At 32.7% G+C, this 22,535-nt stretch overlaps 1 long non-coding RNA gene across 1 annotated transcript in view; it reads right to left on the minus strand.

Annotated features, from left to right (window-relative positions):
• Window positions 1-801: 801 nt before the first annotated feature.
• LOC129229841 (uncharacterized) overlaps window positions 802-22,535 on the minus strand; it is a 197,072-nt gene continuing 175,338 nt past the window's right edge. The window contains exon 3 of the long non-coding RNA XR_008581117.1: window positions 802-982. This is a non-coding gene — a long non-coding RNA (uncharacterized LOC129229841). The remainder of the gene's footprint in view (window positions 983-22,535) is intronic.

Here is a 22,535-nt window from a genome sequence, read left to right on the forward strand (position 1 = left end):
TGACATCGAGCGACGAGAAATACGGTGTTGTGTGCTTCGCACTGTAAGTCATGCGATGTTTCAACTGGCGCTGCGATCGTTCATTTTTTTCAGTACAATTTACTGTAAATTTCCTCGGCAGTGTAAACATTCCATTTTAAGGTAATATTTAACCATAGAAGTTTCCTGAAATTTTAACACTGTGCTCCTATAAAAGCATTTCTCATTTGCTCGATGAATCCGGTTTTCGTTGTTAGGTTTTATTAATAAGAAATAATATTCACTGTAACTTATTAATTATAGTTTAATTCTTATATTTATTGTTTTTACTTTAGGTAATTAAATTTCTTCAGGATATTTATGTCAGCATAGTTTTTCTTAGCTTTGATACCAAAATTGTATTTGTTCTCTACTTTTAAATAAAGAGAGTTTCACTTGATGTGATCTTTTGACTTTTTGTTTTAGGTAATGTCCTTTTTCCTTTTTACTTTTTTAGCTGCTTCTCGCTTGTTTTCTAATGCAGTTTATGACTACTTAGTTTAATCGCTGTACTGCTTCTTCAAAAGCTTTTAGAAAAGAGAAAACTATTGTTTAAGTTCTGCTTTCCCTTTTCTATAAGGTTCAGTAGCTCATTTTAAAAATGGGAAGATTTGCATAGATTTTCTCCTTTCAAATTTTGCAAATCTAGTCAAAATCTAGCTGTAAACTGCGTTACAAAATTTGTAACAAATTATAGTAATAATCAAAAGCAAAAATAAAATTTAAATCTCAAAGTTAAGAGAAAAAATAACTAAATAAAAGATATAATTCAAATGCTAGGATATTATTTTATTGATTCCAGAAATGAATTACAATTATTAAACATATAATGAGCACATAAATTTTGACTATGTTCCTTAACTTGATGCAATTTAAAGTTGCACTCTCAGTCTTTCTTCATCAAACATTCAGCAGTTCCTGCCTTTCAATATTTCCATACTCATTTGTAGATTCGATGTTAGTCCTAAAGCAAAAGTAAAAACAAAAGAAAATTATCTATCTTTCTTTACTTTAAAAAGTTTCACTCAAAAACAGGTTTTTAAAACCTCAAAAATTTGAAATTTATATATTTACCTATTTATTCAATGTATAAAAATATTTTAGAGTTATTTTAATTTTTGACTTAAACTTAGCTTTTTTAAACTCTGTTCTAAACCAAAACTATCATAAAAAATAAATAAATAAAATAAATAAGTAAAAAATAGGTTGTTGATCGCACTTTGCTTTCATATCTATTGAAATTCTTCAGTTAGTTGGTATATTATGACAGCTTTTTAGTTACCTAAAGTCTTTTTCCTTCAAAATGCATTTCTTTTTCGCAAATAGTTTTTTTTATCTTGTATTATCGTTTCACTAAACGTTTAACTAAAGCTTCCTCAACCCACGTAAAGTTTAAACGCGTCACAAACGTTTGAGAATGGGTGTCACAACATTAACAACCGTTTTCAAACGTTTATGAAACTAAGTGAATTATGAAGGTTTTATGAATTACTAAGTTGGTTATGAAACTAAGAACCTGGGAAATTCATTACACTTTTCTCCATGATACAAACGTATATGGCTAAAAGAAATCTCAGCAAGCTATGAGATTATTGCGAAAAATTCAATGCTTGCAGAATTGCATTTTGCTAAATTTTGAAGCTCTATATGGTAACGTTGGAAAGAATCTCTAAGCTTTTCACTTTGACGCTATTAGTGTTTAGGATTTTAAAAGTACTGAGCAAGCATGGAGATGATTACACACATAAACAATTCTCTAATACTTGAATAAAATAGACTCATGAAGTCATTGCATTGATTGTAAGTAATTACGCAGCACTAACTATCATGATCAGTATTGGCATGATAGCGTTTTGCAGGCCATGGTTTTCTTTAAAGCTTCTAAAGACTTTACCGTTCCACCTTCATCTCACTACATAGATAAACAAATAATAGCTAGGAGAATTAAGGACCATCCATTAATTATGTAGGGATGACTTTGGCAATTTTCAACCCCCCTCTCCCTCCATGTAAGAGTACGCAAGATTTTTCAAACCCCTCCCCTCTATTCTTACGTAAGATTCCATTTCGTTTTTCAAAATAACGAATCTTACATCACTGGAATCGTTATTAAATTCACTATAAAAAAAATTAAACCTTTTTGTGTAAAGAAATCCTAATTAAAAAGTTGGAATTTAGACTGAATGCTTTTTCGACATGTTTTTGCTATATGATGCGATATTAATTAGCAATAAGACATGCCATACATAGTGCGATTCCTATATTATTTTTTACACTACTCACTCTTTATCAAACAAATAAATAACAGCGCATCTTAATACGTTTTTTACCTTCCAGACGCAAATTAAATATGATCACTGCCAAACCATTTGACCGCGCGATTTCTAATATAAAATATCGACTTTGAGAATATTACGTAAGATTGGGTTTGAACCCCCCGTAAGTACGAGACGTAGTACCTTAAAATGAAAACAATGACCTGAACTACGTTGCACAAAGCACAACTATCCTTCGTAATTTTTTCTAAGTTCACTACGATTTTAACTAGGACACAATTGTGATGATTGAAAATGACTCTCTTGTACTAACTACACTTTAAAAAAAAACTTGAATTATTACAATGCATATATAATCGTTACTTCGAGATTTTTACAAAGTTGAGTACGATTTTCTCTTTCACATCATTCTGATGATTCAAAAAGGACTACTTTTCACTAATCAACGTAAGAGGTAAGACATGCGCCTGCAATTACACGAATGTTTTTCGAACGCCAATAAGTATGTTATTTAAAACAAAAAGAAAATGCTATTTTATTTTGTTCCAATGATGAATTTCGATTTATTGAAAATCTATGATTAACTACAACTTTGTTCTTTTCTATGATAATTTTTCAATACTTTGAGTCTTATATTTTTAGAATTTTATTTAATTCCTTTTCGTTTACCATTATAACTCTTTAAGTAAGTATACAAAACATTATTGGATCACTTAGGAGAGGAAAGAATTTCACTTTCGCTCTTTGCTTATCAATATTTCAAAAATTCGATTTCACCTCGATATCTTTAACTTAATATAATTTACACGATATGAAGGCAAAACGTTTTCGGCCGCATTTGCCGACTTTTGAAACATGGTAACTGTAATGCTAAATACATCACACTGCATAATTTAAATGCACTAAAAGAAATAAGAAAAGATTTGACCAATGAAAAAACTCCATTTCGTATTCACATGATCGTCCGGTATTGTGACAGATACTTCATTAAAAGTGATTAAAATGAAGCTGTTCTCTAACTAATTGTATGACTTCACTCATAGCCGACAAAGATGAAGACAATTACCTATTCCAAAAAGGTTCCTTTATAAAGTCAACATTTTTTCTTCAGTGCTATTTTTTTTTTTTCAAAAAGTATTTTCGATTTCTCAACGCAAAAGTCCCTTTGATTGAATAAACTTTTCTTTGTGTCATGGATTTTTTGGGGATTCTTTAAAAAAATATTTCTATACTTTATGGTCTTTTTAAGTAAACGTCTTCAGTTGTTCACATGTGCCCCTATAGAGGGGCACATGCGAATAAGCTTGGGGCACAGATGAACACGGGTAAAAAATGCAGGAAAAGCATAACATTTTACAGGGAAAATTCTTCAATATGAAACATATACTTAAATAACAAATACGTTGAAGGGTTTGTAACCTATACCGCGTCAGTTTCAATAGTACAGTAATTGTTGCCCCAAGAAAATATTTCTTACTGAATATACAACTGCACACTGTCAAATTCTAAAGCCTCGTAACCTGTTCTGATCACTGAATAGACCAGAAAAAAAACTAATATGACTACATAATACAGATAACTCTTTATTATGTAAGGTTTATTCTACATATATTTTGCTTTAAGCTTCATACCTTGTTTGATAATGTAGTTTAAAATGATTTTGAACTTCAGTTTCTAATTAAATAAAAATATTTTGTGTTTTTTATGTCTTGTAAGTATTATGTAACACTAAATTATTGACTTAATTAAAAATTAAATTAATTTAGTTGCAAACATTTTTAAAAGATAAAAATAATGAACCTTAATAAATGAATACTTAATAATATTAATGACAATTAACAATAAATTTACAAACTAATTATAGGAAAATAACTTATAAATATTTACATATTTTGTTACACTCACAATATCCTGCACTAATAATAATATTACGTATCGTCTATAAGAACAGTTCACTTGTGCCCTTAGATGTTGTTTTCACAATTGCCTCATCTTCTACTTTAGAGCTAACTCGCAAAAAAAAAAAAAATCTAATTTATTAAAAAATTTAAACAATGTCATAAATTTACTTGAATGTGCACACAATGGTTCGTAATACTTAAGTCTAGGATTGCAGTTAGTTTTGAAAATGTTTTCACGCGAAGAAAACTGCGAAGACAATTTTTCAACATCTGCTAAAACAAAGATGTTGCCACCACAGACACATGAAACGGCTCATTGCTCTAAATGTTTGGCGAAGAGGTACAACTGGTATTGTCCGTATTTTTGAGAATTTTTCCAGATTTTTTGCTTGAATCGCTCTAAGTAAAACACAACATGTTCACATGTGCCCCGTGTTCACATTATCCCTCTTTTCCCCTATTAATATAAACTAGTGTTCGCCCAGTGGTCGAAATTCGACCATATTCATAAATGAATATTTGAGAAAACTTGTGTGAATTTAACTAATTCTAACATTTTTATTTCTACTCTTACTCATGTTTACTGCATATCTGGAAGCATGCAATTTTTATATGTACACAAAATAAACAACAGTAATAATGTATTTCAATTTTGCTTTTTGTCTGTTAATCTCAAAATAAATGGATTAAAAAGGATATTTCAGAAGTGGGGTCGTTTCCGAAATTTTAAAAGTATTTTTTTCTGAAAGAGCATGCTTAAAAACAAAGGTTTTAACCATTTTTTAAATAATTTAAAAAAATTTAATATTTTTTAATTATTATTTTAATTAATGCGCAGATTGAAATTCATTTTTTACGCTTCTGCACATGGCATCAAAAGCGATGAAATGCCGTTCACTGATGTCATTAGCGCACAGAGCAAATTATCATAACCTGGAAACGTTGTTGACAGCAAAGCGTAAAACTTTTGCTCGGCTATGGAGTAGCGCTCCAAAGTACGTCACTTGTAACGTCATAAAGACCATGCTTTATTTCCAAAATCAAACATTAAAAAATAATAATAATAACTAACTGTCGGGAAAATAAAAGTTTTTTCTGGTTCCACGTTATTTCTTTTGCTTATTCTATCAATTTCATTGACTAAAAGTAGCACTTTTAACTGAAGAAAATAACCCCATCAAGAAATTGGTGTGGTCGTCAAATTCCTGGCTTGAATAATTTTATTTTGGATACCATGTTGTTTTGTGCTTACCCTATGCAAATAGACATTTCCCTACTCTTTGTTTACGTATGCAAAGGAAAAAGATTTTTCGCGCTGGCATTAGAAGCAAAAAATTTCACGCCAATGGATAAAAATCGCCAATCATCCAATTTTAGAATGGAATGAAGCAGCAAAACTCAGTTTATACGTAAAACTTCTGCGTGAACAATATTACTTTTAAAACTTCTACTATTATTGAAAAGATTGCTTTAACATCGTCATTAGAAATATAAATTTCCAAGTATGAAATGAACGAACTCTACTCGTGGCAACTTATAACTGTTCTTTCGAAAACACTGGACGTCGCAAAAAAAGTACAATTTAAAAAAAAGGTCGTCTTTGAGATTTGATTATGGTTAAGGGCGGTGCATGTCGCACCTTTCAACACTTTCGACCCTCTCCCCCTTTTGTCACAAATTTTGCACTTCACCATACTCCCTCTCCCCTTAGTCACATGTCACGCTATTTTCCATAAACGTTCCTATTTAAAAAAAAAAAGCTTGTTGTGACATTCTCCCCATTGTATGCCCCTCTTGTCATGTCTTTCCTCCCCCTTGTCACAAACTGTTACTATTTCGTGAACCCCACCTTAAAGCGGGACTTCATCCACGGACAGCCCCTATTTTGTGGCAACCGTATGCAAATATACATTTCCCTACTCTTTGTTTTCGTATGCAAAGTAAAAACATTTCTTGAGCTGCAATCGGTGCCAAAAATTTAACGCCAGTAGATTAAGAGCGCCCGCCAATTTAACAGTTATCGAAATCTTCCCGAATGAAATGATCCTGCAAAACTCAGATTATACGTAAAACTTCTGCATGAACAATGCTTCTTTTAATAAGTTTAAGTTGCCTTGACCTTTGCCGTTAGAATTCTTAAGTTCCAAACAGTCAAATAAACGAATCCTACTTGCTACATTAAAAATTGTCCGTTCAAAAACACTGGACGTAGCAATAAAAGTGCTATTTTTCTTTAAAAAAAATCGTATTTGTGATTTGTTTACGGTTTAGGGGAAAACTGACAAACGCACTTTTCAAAATTTTTGATCCCTCTACCCTTTGTCGCAAAGTTTCACACTTCACCATAAATCGTCTTCCCTTTGCCACATGTCATGCTGATTTTCATAGACGTTCTTATAAAAAAAAAAGCTTGATGTCTCATTCTCCCCATTGTATGTTACTCTTGCCATTTATTTCCTCCGCCTTGTCACGAACGGTTACAATTTAATGAACCCCACCTTAAAGAGAGACTTGATTCGTAGTCAGTTCCTTGCAAATAGACATTTCTGTACTCCTTTTATAAGAATGCAAAAGAAAAATATTTCTCGCCCTGGCATTGGTGCCAAAATGGATAAAGTTCGCCAATTTCGCAATGGAGTCGTTTCCAAAATTTTAAAAGCATTTTTTTTTCTGAAAGAGCATGCTTAAAATAATAGGATCTAACCATTTTTTAAATAATTTGTTCAAGTTTAATATTTAAAAAAAAATACTTAAATCGGTGCGCTTTCATTATTTACGCTTCTGCCGATGACATCACAAATGATGAAATGCCATTCATAGAGCAAAATATTTAATTCGCACCTTTACTCACGTGTATTGGCAACGATATGGTTGATAGCAAGCGCAGAGCGCAATTTTAGCTCGCTTCTTGATTATCATAACATGGAAACGTGGTGGAAAGATGCGCCAAAGAGCACCATTTGTGACGTCATCAAGACCACGCCTTGTTTGAAAAATCTGACATTTTAAAAAAATAATTAAAAAATAACTGTTGGGAAAATGAAAGTATTTTCTGGGTCCTTGTTAATATTATTATTATTATTATTTTGCTTATTCTATCAATTTCAGTGAGAAAAAGTACTACTTTTGACTGAAGGAAACAACCCCATTGTCTATGTGAAAACACTGGACGTCGTAATACTACGCCAATTTTATCAAAAGTTTTGTGGTGATAGCAAATGCAGGTATTATTGGGAGCTGGAACTGAAAGCCGTCCCTCACTCCGTAAAATGATTTATCTAAATATTAAAATCACGAAAACATAATCAAAATGAAATTATTTTAAATGCCCGTAGTTACCCATAAAGCCTCAATAATAAAAACAAATGCAAGTATTTCATTTCTTTATGCTCAAGCGAGAATTGGCAACAATATTATCCAGCAATTTCTTCACGCTATTTATGTCGCGTGAAAAAGCAAATAAAAATGAATGTTCACTATCTTTTAATTGCTTCTAGCGTGTTTTCTAGCCATTTTAGCGGATTGGCATTTTCGAACGGTAAACTGGGAAGAACGTGTTTATAGTATTTTGCACGAGCTTTCCAACCATACCAAGCTCGAAGCGCTAAAATGCATTTTTCATGTAGAAATAGTTGTTTAAAAAACCAATTGAAACTTAATGTTTCACGCATCCAACAATGAATTTCGACAATGGAAAAGAGATAAAATTGAAATGTTTGAGTTTCGCTAACTAAAAAACGCTTATAACTTTTTTCTAATGGATTTAGGTTATTGGACCTTGGGCGCCCTGACAATTTTTTCATTAGGAGTATTTTTTAAAGACGTTTCCAACGATATCAAATTCGAAAAAAATGGACCATCCGTTCGCGTAGAAAGAGCCATTTAGGACGAAAATGCGTTTTTTATTAATATCTCAGTTAATTAGGGTTCGATTTCAAAATTTTTTATTGATGACACAAAAACTCGGCAATAGCTACCGAACAAAAAAAGAATGAATGAAATCGGTTCACAAACAGAGGAGGAATCGGTACCGAAAGAAAACAGCTTACCTATTAATATATAAAGATCTGATTGTCTTCTCATAAGTCAGAATAAATCATAACCAGTTTCAGGTATACACCTTCTTCTTAGTCGTGGTTCATACATAATGTCACGCTTCGAGGGGGAAGGGATTTCATGAAATTGAGGAAGTTTAAAAAAGGAGAGGGAGGGGGTAACAGAAAGTGTGACATTGCGCATTTTTATAATGAGAATATGCTTATGAAAAACAGCGTGACATGTAACAAAGGTAGATGAGGTGGTAAAAAGTGTGACGCTTTGTGACAAAGGGGGGGGGGGGGGTTCAAAAATTTGAAAAAAGAGAGACATCATTTATGGACAGTCTCTTAGGTGTATGGATTCCTGGGAAAAGACATCAGAGAGTTCTCAATCCTCCGTCCTAATGAATTTTTCTAAACGTTTAAATGTTCTCCATCGTGAGGTATGTTTTGTTTTTATATTTCCTGATTTTAATTACCTGGAATTTCAAAAGACATGTTTGTCATGAATTTGCAAACGCTATTGGGCCATTCCACCGTCACTTGCGAGACAATTAGACTTAGACAAAATAAATATATGTCACATAGGTCCAATTACTACTGCAGATTCATCCAGAGAATTAGTTGCCGGAGGAAATCAAACATCTCTTTCTGTTAATCTGATGAACTAGTTCACTGGAGGAAATCTCTTTCACAGACTTCCCAAGTGAACTGGCACTATACAGTTTATATTAAAGAGTGAACTATCAGTTGCTGATTCACATGGAGTGAAGTCAACTGGACTGAGTGAAGCTAGGTTTTCCACCGTCACGTGCGAGACAATCAGACTCTGACAAAAGAAATATATTTTGCATAGGTCTAGTTTCTAAGCAGACTCACCCGGAGAGTTAGTTCGCCGGAGGAAATCAGAAATCTCTTTCTGTTAATCTGGCGAACTATTTCACTAAAGGAAAGCTTTTTCACAGACCTCCCAAGTGAATTGGTAATATACCGTTTTTATTACCAAGTGAACTAAAAGTCGCTGATTCACATGGAGTGAAGTCAACTGGACTGAGTAAAGCTTGGTTAGGGGCCTAGTTCACCAGCCAAATCTCTTTCCAAAACTACCAAGTGAACGGAGATCACCGTTTTTGTTAACAACTGAACTAAGAGGCGCTGATCCTCGCGGAGTGAAGTGAATCAGACTGAGTGAAGCGAGATAAGGATACCAGGAGATTGCTTCCCGAACAACCGGTAACCCTAGAAGGACTGCTGAACCTGACCCGGGTCCGTGGATGATGATGCTGATGACGGGTTGCCGCCCCTCTCGTCAATGGCCTGCACTCTCGCAGGATCATCTGATAGCGAACTCACGCGCGATATATGCTCCTCTCCATCTTCTTGTATTTGTTGCTCGATTATTATTTTCTTTTTCGTCTTCACCTTTGTTTAATCTATTTTCGCTTTGTTTGTTTACTTGCCTTCCACGCCGGTTTCATTTGAGGAACGAAAACGAACTTATTGGAATCCTCTTCCTCGTTTTATTTTACTGTCTGCTATGTTTGTTTTCAAGAGATAACGGTTTCTGGTTTTAATGGAGTCTTGGAATGACCAGCGAGAAAGAGTTGAGTGTGTAGATGTTTTTCACCTCTTCTTATCAAAACAGGGAGTAATCTAGTTGTATTGTTATCTTACAGATTTCTTTTTTCGTTTTGAAAATAAACAAATAAAATAGAATACATAGGCGAGTAAAAATACTTTTTTCCCCTTTTGTTAGGCATGTTAAAAATTTAGTGTTTAGAAAATGCTTTTTTGGTTTTATTTAACTTTTTCATCTGTCAACAATAGATGATCTTCAAATTATTTAAAAAATAATTTGGCGAAATTGGTGAGCAAATTGAATTTATATTGTCTTCGATTATACTGCTGCGGGAAGACAAACGGCAGGATTTACAGAAATGAGTTTTTGGGATATCTAAGGAAAATAATTTTGTATTCCATTCTAATATTAGGAAAATATTGGAATTTGACGGTTTTTTTTGTGTTTTTTTATCCGCGGAAACCAAATAAGCAAGCTTGTGCACAAAAACTGAAATGCAAAAAAAAAAAAAAAAAAAAAAAAAAAATAGGTTTTAAAAATACTGGGAGATTTTCAGGGGTTCGTCAGAAATGGCTTTTACGGGAATTACATTGAAATTCTTTCTTATATGTACCGTACATTGCTTTCCTACTAATATTTTTTTATTGTTAGTTTCAACAAGAAACAAATATTGGTGCGTTTCAATGAAAATAAAACAACTTATCGTGCACAAAATAGCTTTATATTTCCTTTCAAAAGTAATATTTTAAATTAATGTGTCATAAACAATTTTTTTTTCGCAAAGAAATCAGACATACATACTTTGTGAGTTGAATAAATACCTCTGTGCTTTAAAAGTAAAAGAATAAAAAACAACCTATAAAGGCACAGTTTAAAACTTATGTTATTTTTAATGCTAATTTATGCCTCTATACGTCGTTCTTTATACTTTAATTTTTTAATTGTGATTTCTAAGATAAAAAAACTTTGTTTTTACAACTTTTGAATGCTACTTTTGACATGAAAATTTGAGCTGTCACGTACAACGAAAAATATCTGATTTTCCGTGGAAAGCCTTAGAACACACAACAAGACTTACAAAATTTTTCAGCAAAAGTTAAAGTAGACAACATTAAAAGACTTTCTTCCAGTGAATAATTAATAGAAATGTTTCCACTGATGGCGAAATAGACGGCTCATAAATATAAAAATGCAAGACTTGATTTTCCGACACTTTTTAAAATGCCTCAAGTGCTAAAGATACGAAGAGCTTTTTTTCGTTTATTACGAAGCAAGCAAAAGGCGAGGGAAAATATCGGAAGGAAAAGAGCCTCTTGCTTCGCGTGAAACCAAAAATAAGGGATGGATGGAACTAGCATCATCACACTCCTCCAAGGTCGTTTTCCCGGGTCTCCGTTTTGTCTCCTCGGGCGTTTTCAAGATTTCGCAGCAATGTAAATAATAGTTGTTGAAAGGAGAATGCAAAGTTTGTGTGAATGTCATAGAACGAAATCGATTTTCTAAAAATTATTATAGCTGCTTTGAAGTATAGCTTTCTGATTTTAAATACTTATCCTATATCAACGGAGAAATTGTCATCGCTGTTTCCTGTTATAGAATTTGAAGGTACACATATTTTATGAATCAAATAATGAAGAACTAGGCTTGTAACTCGTTATCGAAAAATGTGTCACCTTGTTTTCAAATCAAGACCTAACTAGTCCATTTGTATACTTATACCCAATGTTAGAAATCCTAAGCAATTTCTGGGTTCTTAATTAATCTTGTAAAACTTCTGGGTTCTTGTAAAAATCAATGAGAAATAGATCAACTGCGGTCGATTGACATGTTGCATGGTTTTGCTTTACTCCACGGAAATTAAGATCGGTATTAGTGATCGACACTTAACATTTTGTTATATACATTGCCCAATACTTTAGTTTGAGGGAAGGAGAGGGAGGGGTGACATCTCCTGGAATATTTGGTTATTAATTGTAAAAGTAATGCAAATCGATTTCAGACCATCTTTTTTTGGGGGGGATTGAGTCCCCCCAAACTCTAAGTTGAGTTACCGAAATTAAATTCTTTCCAACTTCAGCACTAACTTTTATTTTTTACAGATAAACAAAGCATTACTTTACACCAGGGGTTCTTAACCTGGAGGGAAGGGGGAGGTGTTGGAGTAGAAAAATTTCAAGGGAAGCGCGAATGTGTTCCACAAACAAATGAAAAATGTAAAACTAACTATAATTAACTCCATTTTGAGATCACGTGTGACTGCTTTTGACATTATCACTGGCTTTGAAACTTTTGTGCAGTTATTTACCACACATCCCTGTGAATCCGTATTTGCAGCATTAGCAGCTATGAAGTCAAAATATCGAGCAAGGATGAGCATTAAAAACGATCTGTACGCTTTTTCACAAGTTACAATCTACTATTCAAATTTTCAGGAGCAAACGTTGCAAATCGTCTCCTATTTATGTTGTGATAGTGACTAGTATAACAGCCAACCTTACCTAGATCCTAAATTCTCAATTTATTCCCATTTCATGTGTTCTAATAAGAACATGTACAAAATCAAGTATTGTTTTGTTTTCAAAATTATCTATATTTTTATTCAGTAACCAGCTTCAGCTATTTCAACTAGCCTCAGCTTCAACTTCTGGTTAAACTTTTGTATTGACCATATACTGATGGAAGAGCGGGGAGGGCGATAGCTTACATCAGTATTCAAAGGGGGTGCAGAACCTGAAACGTTGACAACCCATGTTTTAGATTATTTCCATGCAAAATATATTATCTGAAACTTCGAAAAAACTTCATAAATACTTCGAAGCATTGAAACTTTTTGTTGGTTATCTCTTTTTTTCTTTTCGTAAACTCACGTATTTTCCGCATTGATTTGGTTCTTGTAACCCCAAAATATGTACCAACACAGTTTGTTACTGCCTGTTTTGTGATTTTTTAATGTTTTTTAGTTGGTGTATTGTTATGGAGTAAAAACTATACAAAAATAAAATTGTTCTAGAAATTATTTCTTTTCGAGAACATTGATTTGCCTTTCAAAAACAAACAATACAAAATTTGAAGCACTAATACAGAGAAAAATCTGTTACCTCAATAAAAAATAATGTGAGCTGTAGTGTGTGTAAGTCACATTAAGAATCGTTTTTCAGAATTAGTAAAAACTGCATTTTAATTATTTTTCTAGCTTGATCTAAAATTTAATCTTTCAAGAACCATACTTAAACTTTTAAACGCTTAAAAAAGGAAGAAACTCACACGTATAAACATTTTTCAAAACTAAGTTCCTCTTCATAGTCGTGTGACATGAGTCAAATTAAATCTTACTAATATAAATATTTATTTATTTACCAAAGAGCAATGAAAAAACAATAAATTCCAGATTTTAATCAGTTACAAAGTTCTACATTTTTGCAAATGCTGTAATGGTTTTCAGTAGTGTGAATCACACTACTGAAAACCAACCATTAGTAAAACCATTAGTAACAACGGAATCAGCCATTAGTAAAAGTATTTTTTTTTATTAAAATTTTTTTAAAAAAAGAACAAATTAATTTGAATTTTGAAATTTTGAATACAAATTATGTGTTTCGCAATCACGAGTTGCGACAGGACTCTACTCATTGGAGTTATTGTTTCTAGAAACGGCTCATGTCCTCCCAAGCCTGCCCCTCCTCCTGCGTGGTTACGTGTGTATGTATGTGTGTGTGTGTATGTATGCATGTTTGTGTGTGTATGTGTGTGTGCGGGCGAGCTTGCGTGCATGTGTAGCCTTGTGTGTGTGGGAATACCTGTCTGTTTGCACGTAGGCGTGTGTGCATGTGTGTAAAGGCATGTGTGTGTATGAGCGTGCTTGTATGAATTAGGACTCGACCGATGCATCGGCCTGGCCGATGCATCGGCGCCGATGGTTCAACAATTTAGCCATCGGCATCGGAATCGGCGGCCGATGCTAACTTGGATTAAACATCGGCCCATCGGCCTTAAAAAAACATCGAAAAGCCGATGGAATTGGCCGATGTTTTCGAAAAAAAATGACCTTTGCTGTTTTACTTTTTGATACAAAGTAAAGGGAATTATTGTTTTCATACAAATTTTTTTACTTGAATTTCATTATGAATTTCTATTTTAGTCACCTCTGAAAGAATTTTTAATACTGCATTCAGGTACAAACAAGTTAATTATTGCGTTGTTTTTTGCAGCTGGATGCACGTATGTATCTCTCATAAGTCATAACTCAAATATAGTAAGCTGTAGAAGGTTAAAATTTCGTATGTGGGGTCTGAGTACGTTCCAGTTGTGCACTTCCCTTTTTGGTTTCAATCGGGTGTTCTAAAAGGCCTATTTACTCATTTTTTGTGGCTATCAATTACTTATTTCAGTGCAAAACTAATATAGCGTCTTAGACTGATCATTTGGTGATATATTGCCGAATTGAAGACCAACTTGGAAACAAACAGGAGAGGGTGGTCCAAAGCGGGTAGGTTTTCGAAGAACGCTCGAAAGTTGTAGTTTTTGGATTTTTATTGCAACAATTTCGGTTTTATTTCCTAGCAGGGCTCTTGAACTTCAAAATAAAAAGTGATTTTTGTATTATTTCAAACCCAATATTTTATTTATTATCAATTTTTCCAAACATTGGAAAAACCCGCTTTGCCCTACCAGGGAGCTCAAAGGCGGGTAAGCTTAACTAATTGTGGTTTGGCATATTTTCCAATCAAATATAAAGTTACTAGCAAAATACCCGGTGTTGCCTGGGTCAGTAATAATTGTGAGAAACAATCGCTACTTTCTCCCCGGTTCTGTGTTTTAACTGAAAGAACTCAAAACACACCGCTTTGACGTGATTAAAAATTGAGCTTCTTCCTTATCCATAAAAGTAAAATAGCAATAAATGTAAAGAACGAAATAGTACTCAGAAACGAAAGCACGACATTTAAGCATATAAAAATTTGAAGAATTTCCAAAATATGAACTAAAAAAACAAAGATCACTAAAAAACCGTTCGCTTTATTTATTAAAAAAAATAGTACACACAAACACACATACACAAAAAAAGAAGAAACAACTCTCTACTATGTTTCCCTAAGTGTTGAAAAAGTAGAGTTTCTGAACATTTAAATGACTTTAAATACATGTTTGCTCCTGAGAAGCCTTGATTCAAAATTTTCATTATGATTACCATTAATATTGCTGTTGTAAGGCAACGAATTTTTGTAACAATGGGTTTTATATTTAATAATTTAATGGAGAAATTACATGAAATTTACTGTTTTCCATCATAACCTTTTTAAACTAAGTTTTTTAGAAACAAATTACAGCCTATATTGCTCCCTGGTAATGTAACTATCTACGATGAAAAAATGGTTAAAATCGGTCCAGTAGTTTTGCAGATTACCCCGGACATACATACATACATTGCATATGAGGTAATGGGGGGGGGATACTTGACTCAATTTCAGAAATAAAATGAAGGAGTTTTGGAAGAGTTTTGAAGGAGTAAAATGAGATTTTGAAGGGGCACTAATGGGCTGCCATTAAATGATGTCGCCCTTTTTTTCTACATATTTGACCCCCTTCCCCCTTTATTGCAAAGTGTCACAATTTACGTAACTCCTCCTCTTGTCACATGTCAAATATTTTATAAACATATTGTTACAATAACTGTGTGATGTCATTTTTTGCCACTCTCTCTCTTCCCCTTGTCACACTTTCATGAACCCGTCTCCTCCTCAAGGCATGTCATCACTTGTGGATGACCCTTTTTATTATATCATTACTGCGATTTACTAAACAAGTGTTTTTTCAGCACAATCACTTAATGTAGTACATTTCCTTATGTAGTTTTAGATATTTAAATAATAATTAGACAACCTGCCTTTTGCTGCCGAGAGTGTGGTACAGGAAAAAACAATAATCATAAAACTTGAAAAAATAGCCAAGCACCATTTAAGCATGTTTTACATCAATTATCAAATGTTTTAGTCTTCTAATAAAATTTTCACCTTCAACTTTTATGACTTAACAACGATCAATTTGTAAATCACATCTTTATGAAAAAAAATAAATGCACGAAATTACTACATTAAAATCACCCTTGTGACAAAGTTAGTTGTCGATCAAAATATTATAAGTTACTGTCATAGAGGAAGATTAAGTAGTCTTGAACTAAAAAAGAAGGAATTTTGAAGGAGTTGAAACCAAAATGAAGGAGTTTGAAGGGCCCTACAAAAAAAATTGTCCTAAATGAAGGAGTATTGGAGGAGTTTTGAAGGAGCGTGCGAACCCTGCGTGAGACCCGTGGCGTAGCTAGGGTGGGGCGGAGGGGGTGGTTCGCCCCGGGCGGCACTTTTTTTAGTGGCGTCCAATTTACCCTCAATATTTTGGAAAAACAAGCGTATTTTCCCAAAAAGGATAGTATATTTTTAATCTATGTTTGCACACAAAAAGAAAATCTCTTAGAAATGTAAGTCTTTTGTATCACTACCAGAATGAAATTACTTAGATACCAAACAAGAGAGTTTTTCTTGATAGCATATCAGTACAATTCCTTGTTTTTCTGTCAGGGGATGGCGGAGGAAATTCATGGATTTTTTTTTCTACTATAGAGGTTAACTCGAGGAGGAAGAAAACAATGAAGTTTTCCTAAATTTCGTTTTTAGAAAAAGTTAGCACTTGATTATAAGAGAGTTTCTTGAAAACCTCCTAATAAAACAAAAACTTCCCTTTTTTAACATCAGGAAAATGATGGCAAGAGTGAGAAAGAAAGGGGGAAGGATTCTTCAAATCCCTGACAATCTTGGCAATTTTTTTCCGTTTGATTTTTTCTTTTTTGCCATCGGCCTTCGGCATCGGCCATCGGCCATCGGCCATTTGGGAAAAACAATCGGCCATCGGCCATCTTTGAACAATCGGCCAACAATCGGCATCACCCCATCGGCCAAAAAATGCCATCGGTCGAGCCCTAGTATGAATGCGTGCGTGTGTGGATATGAATGCGTGTGTGTGTGTGTATGGGCGTGCGTGTGTCTAGGACATGGACGCCACCGACCAGGAGAAGCGGCTACTAGGTGACAGTCGCGCCTGCAGAGGCCGGTGGGCGGTGGTGCTGCAGAGGCCCCTGGTCCAAGCTGAAAAAGGAACCACAACATCAAGGACGGTCAAGTGAGGACAATAAGCAATCGTGATTGCTCAAAAAAAAAAAAAAAAATCCGAAAGAAAAGAAAAAGAGATTGATAAGAAAACCAGGCTGCTAATGTAAATGAAGATAATTTATAATATAATTACATGTTCTTACTAAAAAATCGCTCAGTTGCCTGCTTTCAATCGTGGATTCAAAATAGCACATAACTTTTTGTCGATCAAAGAGAGCCTAAAAATGAGTTTTTCCTTACATTTAACTTGCCCCAGTTAACAAAATTTGAACTACCATTAAAAAAAGAAAAAAAAAAAAAACTTCCCAAGTTAAATACTAAAATTCTGCATTTTCTAAACCTATTCCCATCCGTAGAAAGTTCTATATCAACAAGCCTTCCCCCATAGAACATTTATTCGAGTGTACTTACGAACTCCGAAATCTAAATTTAACAGCTATTTTTAGCAGAAACTTACTTTTTTTAAATATTTTATTCCAAACTCCAGAAGCTTAGAAAGTTTGCCAAGTGTTATGCAGCCTCTTTAGAAGCATATTGTCAACTGATATGAGTGAGAAGGGGTAATTTATTATTTTTAGGACTTGGATAGTGAGAACGTCAAACTCTGATGCGCGTTTGTGTAAAATGTAACAGCGAACCCAGAAAGTTAACACCTTAACTTACTGGGGAAAAAAGAAAGTTTTCGAAAAGGAGATTCTTGTTAAAGTAGTCCCATGACCGCTTATTAAAAATAGTTTTTAGTTCCACTATGCGTACAGAATAAACGTATGGTTTATAGAATATTTTCATTATATTTTTCGATTATATATGCAATTAAAGATTAGACATATTGCATTACATCATTGCTATTATGTATTATGTATTATTATTATTATTATTATTATTGTTATTATTATTATAATGATGATGACGATTATTATTATTAATATTATTGCTATTGGTTATATTATTATTATTATTGTTATTATTATTATTAAAAAATTATTATTATTGTTATTAATATTATTATTGTTGCTATTACTATTTTAATGGACGTTGTTATAGTTATTATTATCATTATTATCGATGTTAATATATAGTTATTATTACTATTATTATTATTATTATTATTATTATTATTTTTGCAAAAATTATTATTATTACTATTAATATTGTTATTATTACTCTTATAATGTTGGTACAGTTGCTAATATTATTATCATTATTATTGATGATGATATTATTAACATTATTATTCTTATTGATGTTTTTATAGTAATAATTATTATTATTGATGTCGTTATAGTTATTATTATTATTTAATTGATGCTGCTATAGTTATTATAATAATAATAATAATATTTTTTTTTTTTGCTATATTTTTTGGTTTTCTTGTTGTTGGTAATTTTGTTCTCACATTACTCAAGCCCTATTCCAAAGTCTCTCGTTCATTTGAATAGGTCAGAGCCATAAGTTCTCCAAGTTTCTCTTGCATATACACTATGATTGTGTTTGAACCCCTTGTGTAAGATATAGATCAGTAAATCTAATATCATTTTTTTCTCTTCAAGCTGTACAACGGTCTGAAATTTGTCATGTATGACAAATACATCATATTTGTTACTTTAACATATTTTTAGAACAAATAATATTTACTTTTCCCCATAAAACAATGCAATATAATGTTTTTCAAGCCGAGAGTCAACGTAGAATTAACGTAGTCAGTCTCCATAGCAACGTTCCAAAATGATTGTAAAAGTACCTGCCTGTTCCCGAAGTACTAAAACGAAAGGTAGCTGCATTCGAGGTACACGTATGTTACTCCCAGAGTACAGACGCCCCCTATGGTACATAAGAAGCACTGCTTCTTGATGACGTCACGAGCAACGTCAATGACGTCAGTATCAGACTGACGTCATTCATAATTCGATGTTCTATTTCTGTCGTGTTTGTGATTGCTACAGGTGTGTAAGAAAAACAGCTGAAAGGTGTTTTTCGTATAAATTTCATTGCTTTCGAGCCGTTGAGTGCGATTAGGGGGATGACGTAGATTTCGATAAGTTTCAGGATACTGAAACAGATATTTTTTCTCTACGATGGAATGATAAGAGATGTATCAAAAATCAAAGATGAGATTTTCGGATGATTTATTGTTTTAAATGATGTCCTTCGTGATAATATTTTTACCATTTTTACCGCTATCAAAACCGTATGAATAAAAATGAAGCTGAGTTACTTTCTTAAAATTTAAGAGTTCGAATATGAAAAACAATATACATTTTAGCATACTGCGAGCATCGTGTTTTGTGGTCTTACTGAATTTTTATTTCAACTCAAAACATACCTAAATAATTTTAAATTAAACTATCTGAATAAAATGCTTAGCATCAATTGAAGAGTAAAGCACAAAATGTCTAGGAATAATAGCGTACAGCTGTTTTAGGGTTACTCTGAAACATATTGGTCTGTGTATTCGATCAGCGCTCAATAGAAAAGAAGCATAAAAGGACATTCCCTGGAAAACAGTCATTTTGTCTTGCACATGACGCCTCATATATGTCATTAAAAATAATACTTTAAAATTTTAATGAAAATTTTTTTCCTGCTTAACAAATTACCAAATTTATGTGTGACATCTAAAACAAAAAATTTCGTTATTACCTTGTAAGATTATTACTTTTTAATGAAATATATGAACCGTCACGTGCGGGACAAGCGGTTGACTTTTTCGTGGAATGACTCTAAAGCGTCTAAGAGTCTTTTTGTCACTGAAATGGATAGAATGAGCAAAAGAAATAACATGGACCCAGGAAATACTTTCATTTTCCCAACAGTTTTTTCTAAATTAATTTTTTAAAATGTCCGATCTTTCAAACAAGGCGTGATCTTTATGACGTCACAAATCATACTCTTTGGCGCATCTTTCTACTACGTTTCCACGTTATCAAGCAGCGAATTAAAATTGCGCTCTACGCTTGCTATAAACCATATCGTTGCCAATACACGTGAGTAAAGATGCAATTTGAATATAAAAATAATGTTGACTGTAAATAGCAACATTGAATAGCATTTTATCATTTGTGATGTCATCGGCAGAAGCCGTAAAAATGAAAGCACTCCGAGTTAAGTATTTTTTTAAAAATATTAAACATAAACAAATTTATCAAAAAATGATCAGATCCTATGTTTTTAAGCATGCTCTTTCAGAAAAAAATACTTTTAAAATTTTGGAAACGACCCCATTGTCGAGTTATGAGACGAGATTTTTTATGTCTTGTATTTTTAATATTTTTTAATCAAAACGTAGATGCGGTTAAATCTCAATTAGGTGTCATCCAGTAAAACAATTTTTCCCTTTTAGAGTTCGGAAAAGAGTTAAATTCGAAGCGTAGTAAATAGATGCAGTGATCGTTAACATCTCCAGGTATCACGCATAACGTTTAAATGCAAACGTTTTAAAATAGTTGTCCTGACGTGAAAATGAAGCGAAGTGCGCTACTTGAGTCAGATCTTTCACACATTGGTACCTGTGGAGCTTGTACTTTACCTTTCCCTAGGAAAGGGAGGAAAGTCCCTAGGAAGTATAGTTCGGCTCCTGTAGATTAATACAATTTTGCATTGAAAGTGTTTATTTCTTTTTAGGGAGTTTAATGAAAGGGAGAAGTGTAACTGGCACTGAGTTGGTATTGCGTCGAAAAAGTAATTTAACAGCGTCAATAACACTTTCACATTTATCTTTTCTCCTCAAAAACAAATAAACACTGTCAAGATCAGACCTCAACTTGCCAGAGTTGAGCTATACAAAAATATTTTGACACGATATTTAATTGAAAATATACACATCTTTCATTTTTCAACCGTAGTAAAAAAAAATATGGGACTAGAAGTTCACTCATTTTTTTTTACTTTCAAGCGAATTTCCTTCAAATATTTAACTGCCGGTTCTCAATAGGAGTGACGAAAAGGAGAAAATTTTAATCTCAAAGCATTAGGAAGTTACATTTACGATAACATAAGGTGGAATATGAAGTCAGTCAAAACTTATTAAACTTTATTGTATACGTTAAAAATGTTTTCGAAAATAAAAGAGGAAAGCATGCGATTTTATTCCTTTAGAGTTAAAGCAGATGTAAAGCGTAAAAAATGTAAAAATGTAAAGGAAACATTTTAAGTTTTGAAGACATAAAAACTATATTCAAGTGGAGAAGTATATTTATTATAAGCACTTATTATTTTCAATTAATTATCAACAGTAACTGGCATTTAATTATTTCAAAGTGATTTCATACCATAAGCTTTTTAAAGTTGAACAAATATCTTTGTGCATGAAAAATAAAAATGGAAATAACAGCATATAAATGCCCAAAATTGCAGATTACTGCATACAATGTTAATCATCCGACATGTCGGATGTCTTTTCATCCATAAGCTTACTTATTTTGTATATAAAAGTGGAATTACTCGTGCAATTATACGTTGTTAACTCTTTTTTTTACATAAGCTTCTTGCAAAGTCATTACCAAAGTATTTCAGTGTAGCTGTTTTTGCTCTGAATCATTTTTATATTGCCATATTACTGTAACTATTTTTTAAGTGTTAAAAATATTGCAAAAGCTATAATTCGTTTTATACAAGCATACTATTGAGTTTTTCTTTTACCAGTCGTAATCTCTACGGGCTTTCTTTTACTCCATAAAGCATATTGGTGCTATGAAGTTTTTATGCATAGCAACTAATAGGGATGCGCCGATTAATCGGCCATAATCCACCACTTTGCCGATAATTTATAATTACATTTCGCAGCATCCCTAGTAAATGCGTCATACTGGACGCGTAGTATATGAATTAACTCCGAACATTTTTTATGCAGCCATTCTTTTTCCTTTCTTTTCATCCAAATGTATTGTTGCTTTACTTATTTGAGAAACTTGAAACTCTCTACAGTTGTGCATGTACCACAACAGTACAAGTCTGAAAATGTTTCAATTGCACGATAGAAATTTTTTTCATTTTTCATCTAGAAATCATATTTACACGTTTCAATTGGAATACAAAGCATTTCTTTTAATTATTTTTATTGATGAATTTGTATCATATGAACGTTTCCTATAACTTCTATCAAAACACTTCTATAAGTACATTTCTGTACTTATAGAAGTGTTTGTACATACATAACATCACAACATCATTTTATTTAGGTAAAATTCAAAAATTTTGACTCAGTTCTTCGACAGTGTCATTCGGTTGCGTAATGTTTCGGCAATTAATGTTTCATTGATCAAATTTTGTCTGGCGATGAAATATTCTTGATTTTTTTTATTATTCCTTTTATTATTCTTATTAATTTTCATTCTTCTCTTGGTTCCAATTATTTTCAAATATCGTAACACCAGACTTATTAATTCTTATTAATATCTCTTATTTTCCTGGTTACATTAATTTTCGAATTTCGTAACCCCAGACTTATGAAAGAGCCATAGCAATCGATGAAATTTTGATAATTGAGTCATAAAATAAAGCTATAAGAGACTGAACAAGTTTCTAAAACTCTTGTGAAATTAAACTCTTGGAGTCTTCATTTTACA

This window comes from Uloborus diversus, chromosome 9 (assembly GCF_026930045.1).
Source record: "Uloborus diversus isolate 005 chromosome 9, Udiv.v.3.1, whole genome shotgun sequence".
Lineage (NCBI taxonomy): Eukaryota > Metazoa > Arthropoda > Arachnida > Araneae > Uloboridae > Uloborus > Uloborus diversus.